Genomic DNA, 10,106 nt, shown 5'->3' with positions numbered 1-10,106 from the left:
GATAAGGTTTACATTGTCTGACCCAAACCTAAGGGATACTACATGAGGAACACAAAAACCTACAGGTGCTCACCAACAATCAGATAAAATTTGGCCTTTGGCGGTATACTCCAAAGAAACTATTCCAAGATCACTGTTTTTTGTTTTTTCAAACAAAGTTTAAAACTCTTAAGTGTACTCTCAAATCTGCCCTAATTTGCATAAATCGGTCAAAACTGTTGGCTTTTTAAACACTTCTATCTTGTCCCAATAGTCACATGCTGGTCATCCCAACAACATGATACTTGTCAAGGTGGGAGTCAATCAACATGGGATCCTTGTTCCAACTCGGCATGCAGACCCTCAGCTCACCTTCACACACACACACACACACACACACACACACACACACACACACACACACAGGAGAGAGAGAGAGAGAGACAGACAGACAGACAGACACACAGACAAAGATTCACAAACACATGCACACACACACAGAGACACACACACCCATGAGAGAGTGATAGATCGAAAGTGAGGTAGAGAGAGAGAGAGAGAGAGAGAGAGAGAGAGAGGGAAAGAGAGTTCTTATCATCTACTTTCTAATGCATATTGTGTGCTCTTTGAGTTGAGCACAGAGACTTGCACATGTAAACCAGTCTTGCACACCGAGGAATATTTTCTGATCAGTATTTTCTCTTCTTCATGCAGTTCTTAAATTATCTTTAAGAGAGTGTAGGGCATTGACCTACCATGAAATCTTGGACGTAAAGGTACATTTTAATACAAAGCTTACATATCACTTACAAATGACTCTAGTAGGAAGTACATTAAGTTCAGAATCATTCAATCAGAGACCCTTAATGTATATACCCCATTCTAAATGCCTTCACTTAACCTCATGTTTGGACCACTGTTCCTAGCTGGAGATTCCTGTTTATCTCCCAGAATAAAAGGGAGGCTCCATGCTCAAGTGGAATAGCAGATTCAAGGTGGGACTGTTGGGTGACATTACCGTGAACACCAGGGACTGCCCCACAGAGGCAGGTAGTGGCCCTTTCTTTCCTCCTGGGGAATCATTAGCTACATTGTCCTGAGCAGAGAAGGATCCTCTCATTCTAGCAGATGTTCTGGATGACACAAGGAATGTGAATAGATTATGAAATCACTTTTCCACATTTCTTTCTGAGGCAGAGACCCTTGAGACCCTTGGCTCAGGAGTAACAGTTCCAGATAGCAAGGTGAGGTCAGTGTGGGCCCTGTGTTGACCTATGAATAGTTATTTATGTTAATCACCAAATCTTTAAAACTTACAGCATGTGAGAGAAAATTCTCCCAGGAGTCTCAGCTAAAACTAATCAGTGAGTTTTTAAGAACAAGAACAAGTAGGAAATTCAAATTCATGTGATTGCTACAAATAAAGCAAGACACTGTCACTAGATCACCTTTGTGTAAGGGCCCTGACGACATACACAACTTAAGATGTGAAGTGCTCAGCTAGCACGCTTCGTGGCATGAACCCAAGACACAGTTTCTCTGTGTCTCATCACCTCTGAAGCATGGTCCACAAATATGGCAACAAACCTTCTCTTCCTCAGAGTTCAAAGTTACCTTTACTGTTAGTGATAGTTTCACAGTTAACTAACCTCTACTGGATAGACAGGTTTGACTAACCTTCTCTGAACTTCTCCCAACCATGTACAGATGATACATCCCTCTGCACATGAGGCCTGTTCCTCTCAGGCCTGCTGGTCTCCTTCCCAGATTAGAAACTGGATACCTTTCAAGCCTACATTCTTAAGTCATCTATCAACTTTGGGTACATGATAGCACAACATGACACTGGGTGCCAAATAACACTTTCCTACCTGACAATGAATATGATCCAGGGGTACCAAACATGAAAACTGGTTAGGTAAGATCAGGTAACCCCCATGCTATCTCCATGTGGAGATGAAGATTGACACACCTTCCCAAGCAGACTTTCTCAGTTTTCTCAGCCCACACAGCAGTCCTTTGCTGAGCTTCCTTACTCCCAGTGACTGATGAGAGTACATGAGAAGATGCCTGATTTCTGGAAAGCCCTGGGCCCCATGACCCACAGTAGCAGCAGCTTCTGATCACAGGTGATTTCAGGAACTGAAAATGCCTAATGTTCCTGTATTGATTTGAATATGCTCAGCCCAGGGAGTGGGACTATTTGCAGATGAGCCCTCATTGGATAGGTGTAGCCTTGATTGAGGAAGTGTGTCACTGTTGATGTGACCCTTATGTTTCTTGTCCTAGCTGCATGAAAATCAGTTTTCTAGTAGCGGCCTTCAGATGATGATGTAGAACACCCAGCTCCTCCTGTACCATGTCTGCCTAGATGCTGCCATGCTCCCACCTTGATGATAATGAACCAAACTGCTGAACTTGTAAGCCAAACCCAAAGCAGTGTTCTTCTTATAAGATTTGCATTGGTCATGGTGTCTGTTAATAGCAGGAAAACCCTAAGTAACTCACTTTCTACCACAGATTACGAGGTTAATTGAGTGATGTCATCACCTGAGGAGACATGGTCTCTTATTAAGGTTCTAATCTCCTAAGTAATTGCAGGCTCTCTTCTGGCCTAGGCATTGGCTATAATATTAATCTTCCCAGTGTCTTTTTCTCTGTAAACTATATATTTTGCATTTCTATTTGCTCCATTTGCTCTTTTTCATTGAAGTCCTATAACCTCAGTATAACAGAGGCCATACTGGGCTCTCTTCAAATTTTCATCGAAGAAATTTGTTTATTACTTTTTAATTTAGCCTCAGGTAGGTTTTTACGATGTGGGCTGAAAGAAGCCACATTTTTGTAAAAGCATCATACAAATTATCCCAGACCAGTTACAAATATTATTGCCTTCTGAATCCCCTTGTCCTGGGCTTCCATATTCTGGATAGGTCTTGGCACTCCTGACTCCCAAGCTCCTGCCAGTATACCCCATTAAACTCTTCTTAGAGCACTGGGCCCCTTCTAGTTCAAAGTTCTGAATTCTTGCATATTTTCCAAAACAAGTAACAAGTACAAACTGGCATGGTCAGGTATCACAGAGCAAGAGTCCGCTCTATTCCATCCCCTTCTGCATTAGTTACCTTTGTATTTCTGTGACAGAAATGCCATGAGCACAGCAAACTATAAAACATGTAGGCGATTAGTGATCCTATTTCACAGACCACCTGTTACCATAGGTTAAGTTCTATGACTACAGGGCACGGTGGAAGGAGCAGGAAGCAGAGGACTCACATCTGGAATCACAAGTACAAAGCAGAGAGTGCACAGGGAGTGGTGCAGAGCACTAAAACCTCAAAGCCCAGCCCCACTGGCATTCTTTCTCCAGCAAGGGCACACCTCCTGAGTCTTCCCAAACAGAGTCACCAACTGGGAAAGGAGTACTCAAATGCCCGAGACAGTGGAGGATAGCTCATGCAAAATGTCATGGTGATTCAGGAATTGGAATCAGTAACAGAGAGAACCTTCACTCTGGGTCAATGTGTGTCGCTGCAAAGCCAGCAAGCTGCTCTCCCTCCTCTTGAACATAAGATGTGGATTAAGTACAAATGTAAACAAGCATCTCCATGGAAAATCAACAGCCCTGTTAATCTGGTCATACTTATAGGATAAGTCCAGAGGTGCTGGATACTGAAATCACAGAAGAAGCCAACACAAACTCAAACCGTTTAGTCTATAGGAATAAAAATACCACAGAAGCCAAAATGGGTAACGATATGGAGCAAACGCTCACTCACTCAGCAGATAAAATTACACCTAGCCCTTACTCACAGACCTACTTCATAAACAGTGTACATTCTGCTGCTACCTACTCAACACAATCCTAAATGCTGCAATCAAAGCAAATGGTTTCTTACTTTGTTGAGTATGACTTAAAAACACTGAAGTACTCTGAAGGAGGTTAATGGAAACTTCTCAGGGCCTGGGGAGGTTGGCTAAGGGAGTACAGATTAACAAAGCAACACAACCCAATTTCCCCACCAGCAAGCAGAAACCGGCCTGATGTCAGTTGCCAATTCCTGAGGGTTTAAGAGAAGCCTACAGACTGGAAGGACTGAGGTAGGTGAGATTAAAGTACAGTTACACTGAATGCTCACTTGAGGAATGGGAAGGTTAGAAACTGGAAAGTGCTCGGTGTGTGTGTGTGTGTGTGTGTGTGTGTGTGTGTGTGTATGTGTTCCATGAATGTGTTTCTGTGTGAGTGTGGTTGGGTTGTTGCTGTTGTGTGCTTAATTTGAGACAGAGTGTTACCACAAACTGAAGCTGTCCTAAAACTCACCCTGTACACAAGGGTGGTTTGGACAATAAAGAGACCTTCTCTCTCATGAAAGGGGGATTAATGATGTGTAGCACAAGCTATGTGTAAATTTCAAAATCTGAAGATTTTATAAATCTCCTTTGGCTTGCTTTAACAATGCTGGTGATTATAGCAATACATGGTACACTGAGGACAGAACAGAATATATAGTGTGAGCTTTTGAGATGGTTCAGAGGTGAAAGGAATAGCTGATGATCTGAGTTTAGTTCCAGAGGCACTGTTAATAATCAAACACAAATGTAGCCGACTTTTATCCTGTGTAAAAATCAGTCAGGGCATCCAGTCATCTAAAGTCTGGAAGCTGGGGAAGGGAACATGGAAAATGAATATCCTAGTAAGAGCACCATTGGAAGGGGAAGCCCTGGGTCCTGCTAAGAATGAACCCCCAGTGACCTAGATTGTTGGGAGAAGGGCGACAATGGGGGGAGGATGGGGAGGAGGGAAGGGGATGTTTGCACGGAAACTGGGAAAGGGAATACTGGAAATGTATATAAAAATTACTCAAGTTAATATATATATATACACTGAGGTCAACCCTAGATAGGGCATAGAGCAATCCATACATCATGGGATTCAACGGGGTGTTTTATGAAAGAGCTATTTCCCAGGAGCACACCTGTGTGTCAAGGCCTCCCTTCCAGCTAGGCCTTTGGATCTCCAGTGCTAAACACTGTCTCTTCCTTTGCAGAAGTGAAACATAATAAAAATTCACACTTCACAGTACAGTGAATAGCAGTAATCGCGAAAGGTGTAAATAGAACCGATGAGTACCAGAGTATGTGGATTGATGTTATATGAAATGTGTGTGGATGCCGTGCAGTATCCTCTTCCATGTACCTACATACTGAGCAACTACACTGTACAATTTCTCTCTAGACAGAACCATCTGGAATTCACTCACTGAGGGACTTATGCCCTGGAGTGGCAGCTACAGGTAGGACTTGTGCAACCATGTCACGAAGCGAAGAAACAGAGATGCATGGATTAAATGGAGAGAAGCAGATTGGAATGGTGGAGAGGCTAACCTGCCAACAACTCCAAACCCCCAGCAGGATGACAATGGAGAACAGCGAGCAGTTTCCCAGCCAGCCTCACTCTCCATAGCCAGACTTCTTCCAGTCCTTCCATTTTCCCAAGGAAAGAAAAGTTCAAAAAGCAGGGACAGGGAAAGAAAAACTGCTCTACTCCCAGGAGCCAAGGGCAAACCCCCTGGCACCTCCCTGTCTGAGCCCATAAGCAGCCACAGCCCAGTCCTGGGATCATCTCTAGAGGCTCAGGGACCCAGGCAGATGAGCCCTTGAATCACAAAGGGTTCCACTACAGCATTCTATGGGTGTCAGTCCTGAGTCCCTGAGCCTGAGGTGCTCTGCACAGCTATTCAGAGAAGCCTTCTCCTGATCTCTGTACAAAGATCTCTGTGGTGGATGTCAGAGGAGAGTGTCCACCCAGCATGGGTTGGGGCTCTGGCCCTCTAATCTGTTGGTCCATGTTAACTTCTCCACAGAGAAAGCTTATGAGCTTTGCTGATGCATCCATTTGGCGTTTGGGGGATTCAAACTCAAGTCTCTGCCTAGTCCTGCAGCTTTTTCTCAGGTGTTTGATGATAACCTAGAGCCTTTCTGAAGACTTATGGGAACAGTGTCCTCTTGATGGGTCAGTTTAGAAAAAGCTTTGTCTTTAAAAAAAGAAAACTATACCATCAGTTTGAGGCTAATCCTTCAGAATTCAAAGATAACGTGACACCCTGAGTGTAGACATGAGGACTTTAAAGCAGGATGCAGAGTAAACATTCAAAACAGAGAACTATGGACAGCTAAACATCTTACAGGGTTTTATTTCTAACAGCCTAAAGTCTTTCCATAGCCCATAGAAGCCACGGTCTCAGAGTCCTTCCCAACGATGTCATGACAGGTCCTATTGTGACCTCATGAGGAGCGACTGTGAGGCGGCCCAGCAAACACATATTAAGCTGTTGCCAGGCCTGGAATTCTTTGAGTGCTTTGAGAGGAGGTGTGGAGTGGAGCCCTCTGCGACTTGGTTGTATCTAGTGAGCTGTGTGTGGTTGTGTCGAATTTTACTGTACTGTGTATATGTGTATGTATCAGTGTGTGTAAGAGAGTGTGTGTTGACAGATTGGCCTGTGTGTGAGTGCGTGTACACTTTTGCCTGTGTGTTTGTCAGTATGTGTAGGAGTGTGTGAGTTTACAGGTTTGTATGTGTGTATGTGTTTGTATGTATGTATGTCTTCTTGTGCGTATGTGTATCCCTGTGTGTATGTGTGTATTTGTCTGACGTGTGTTTTTCCAGCTTTGCTTGTGTGTAACTATGCGTGTTTTGTGTGAATCTGGGTGTTTGTAAGAGTTTGTGTGAGTATAAGTTCACTTCTGTGTATTTCTGTGTGTGTGCCTGTGTGTGTGCCTGTGCCTGTGTGAGTGCCCGTGTGTGTATGTGTGTGCGTGTGTGTGTGTGTGTGTGTGTGTGTGTGTGTGTCTGTGTGTGCACGTGCCCATCCCCTTTTGCCCCTTGTATCTATATTACCTGCACCTCAGTGCAAGAGAGTGTAGAGGCCAGAAGTCACCCCGGCTGCTGTTCCTGAGGTAGGTTCTCAACCTTATTTTCAAGACAGGCTCTCTCACTGGCCTGCAGCTGCCCAAGTATCTGGGCTGGCTGACCAGTCGCTCCCAGGCATTTGGTATGCCAACCCCATAATATCAGTTTAAAGGCCTATGTAGATGGCTGGCTGCCTATTTCTTGATTGATTGATTGATTTTTGGATGACTTCAAGAGAAAGAATTAGATCACATATTGCCACGCCACTGGCTATTTCCTTATTGGGGTTTTGTTTTTTGTTTTATTTATTTATTTATTTATTATGGATTGCTGGTTTCATTTTTTAGTGGTTTTTATGTTCTCACATGCTATATTACTGCTTTGATTATTTACGGTTCTGCAGTCGGATGATTCACTCTATCTCCATTTTCAATGTCCTGCGGTTTCATCCTTTTACATTATTCCTGTTTCTCTATTTATTGAGTACAAGCAATCATTGGCTTAGACTTGATACAAATTTGCCCTTTGTGACACTTTGACTCTTTGGCCTTTGTTTAAGGTTTACTGTTCACTGATATTTAACTGCCTTATTCCTTATGGTTGGTTAATTTTAATTTTCAGTATTTTGCTCTGGAGAGTTGTGGATTTTTGTGGATCACTAGGTCCTGAAATTCAATGGATTTTTCCCTTAAGTGTTGGCTTTTTATATTTGTTTGTTTTGTCTTATACTAATTCTTTCTCCTCTCGTTTCTTTCATCTGTTTTTTTTTTCTTCAATGAACATCTATTCATAGTATTGACCATCTTTGGCCGCCCAATCCTATTGTAGTATGACGATTTTTATTTTCATCATTGCATTTAGTATGTGCGTGCTCTTGGCTTTCTCTTTTGGTGTTGGTTATTTGGGTGGCTTTTACTTATGACTCTTCATATTTTCCCTTTAACTTTTTCATAATTTTGCTCTATTTTTCTAGTCTAGTTTTTACTTTGTCTTTGTTTGTTTTTTTTTTTCTTTTTCTTTTGTTTGTTTCTTTTAGGTACCACAAGTGTAATTTTAGCTCCTATATTGCTCCATCTTTTTCATTATTTGATTCCATTTTTGTTATTTTTAGGTAGCATTAGTACTGATAAAATGCCTACAGAGACTGAGGAGGAGTTACCAACCCCTACACCCGAGCCCAGTATCTCTGAGGAGGGCAACTTCCATTCCCAATACCAAGTATTGGGGACAATTGGGCAAGGGGGCAACGCCAAAGTCCTCCTGGCCCACCACCGGCTCACAGGAACCCCGGTGGCTGTCAAAGTTCTGCGAAAGGACAAGCAGTGGTTCCAGCCAGCCATGATGGAAGCAAACATAATGAGAAAGATCAACCACCCCAACATAGTGTCTCTCATACAAGTTATTGAAAAGGAAACGAGAATATACCTCATAATGGAGCTGGTGGAAGGCCAAGAACTCTACCAGTACATCAGAGAGTCAGGGCACATAGAGGAGGATGAGGCCCGGCAAATATTTGAACAGATATTGTCAGCAGTGAGCTACTGCCATGGAAAGGGGATTGTTCACCGAGACCTCAAACTGGACAATATAATGATTGATAAAAACAAAAAGGTCAAAGTCATAGACTTTGGGCTTAGCACCCAATTTCAACCTGGAAAAATGCTAAACCACCACTGCGGCACGTACTCTTTTGGTTCCCCTGAACTCCTCCTTGGCCATCGGTATGACGGGCCGAAGAATGATATGTGGATTATAGGAGTGGTCTTGTACTGTATGGTAGTGGGAAAGCTCCCATTTGATTCAGTGATCATCCAAGAACTGCAAAGACAAGCAGTGGCAGGGGTATATCCTGCACCCTGTGGGGTTTCAAAAGAACTGGAGGACCTCCTTAGTAAATTACTGAGGGTAAATCCCAACTTTAGACCAACAGCAAGAAAGGCGATGAAACACCCTTGGTTCAAAGAACACTGGAACGGATTGATAGGTCCCTATGAAGAACTGCTTCCCCTCACACCAGACCCGGCCATTTTGGATGCCATGAAAAGCATTGGATTCCAAGCCTCTGTAGTAAAACACTCTTTAAAACAAAGAAAATATAATGAGGAAATGGCAACTTATTTCTTTCTACAAAAGCAGGCTCTCCAGGGGGATGGCTGCACAGCCCAGGCACAGCAAGTGAGTCCTGTTGCAGCACCATTCCCTAGCCTTGATCCTGCTGCTGCTTTTAGATTAGAACCAAAGAGGAGTGGAAGCCTGCCAGTCCTTGGCACCTTGCGGGTGTCATCCTCCCATGGTCACGTATCTCACTATGGCCAGAATGCTCATCCAAAAGTAGGCAAAAGACCCAGTGTGGCTGGTCGTCTCAGGCCTCTACCGATGACACCTACACAGGACCACTATCACAAATCTGCCGTGAGTGTCCCATGCATTCAAACAACAAGCATCTTCACTGAGAAGAGTAGCAATAAGGAAATCAAAGAAGACAACCCACTCTCCCACAGAGCCCCATTTGAGGATAAGCCCATCCCCAGCAGGGTCCGGCACAGAGGTTTTAAGGGGTGGACCAGGAATATAGCAAATGCCCTGATAAAGCTGTGTTGCTGCATGCCAAGGAGAAAGAAACCTCGCCTGTGGCAGAACAGAATCTCCCCCCAGAAATGAGCCACAGGGAGAGTCCAGAGAACAAGCAGCAGGCATAGCCCAGGTACCTTTGTGCTTTGTCCTTTTCAGTTTGCTCTATGCTGGTCCTTCCTCTGTCTCTGGTTTCCATTTTCCCCACAATTCTTACCTTGTATCTGCTCTAAGTTCTTTATGAGGTTTCCCCAACACCAAGCCTTCTCCCTCTTCTTGATTTCTCCTCTTCCCAGCAGGGACCCAATAGGATTGATGAGTTCCACACTCTACAGAGTTTTCTAGTTGGCCCATCCCTTCAGATGGACTCCAGCTCCCCCTTAGGCCAATAGCTCCCACAGGGTGAGGACAAGAGGTTCATGGGCTCATGGCCTCCTCCAGGGGCTACTGATCTTTTCACATGTGGTCATCAATCACAAGTGCTGCAGAACAGAGTCTTATGTTTTCAAATGTAACATCCCCTTCCATTAAGCCTCAAAACTAATTAACAAGGTTTGTCATTGAATAAGTATCAACAACCTAGTTTGTGGTTTATAGTTGATGGTCACAATCCTGCATGCATGCATATTGATTTGCATACTGTTTT

General features: G+C 43.7%; 1 pseudogene; it reads left to right on the top strand.

The window, feature by feature from the left end:
• Nucleotides 1-8,020: 8,020 nt before the first annotated feature.
• Nucleotides 8,021-9,550, top strand: LOC148007141 (sperm motility kinase Y pseudogene; annotated as a pseudogene).
• Nucleotides 9,551-10,106: the final 556 nt, after the last annotated feature.

Source organism: Rattus norvegicus, chromosome 1 (assembly GCF_021556685.1).
Source record: "Rattus norvegicus strain SHRSP/BbbUtx chromosome 1, alternate assembly SHRSP_T2T, whole genome shotgun sequence".
Taxonomy (NCBI): domain Eukaryota; kingdom Metazoa; phylum Chordata; class Mammalia; order Rodentia; family Muridae; genus Rattus; species Rattus norvegicus.
Note: the sequence above shows the minus strand (reverse complement) of the source record. Positions and strands in the feature narration are given on the sequence as shown.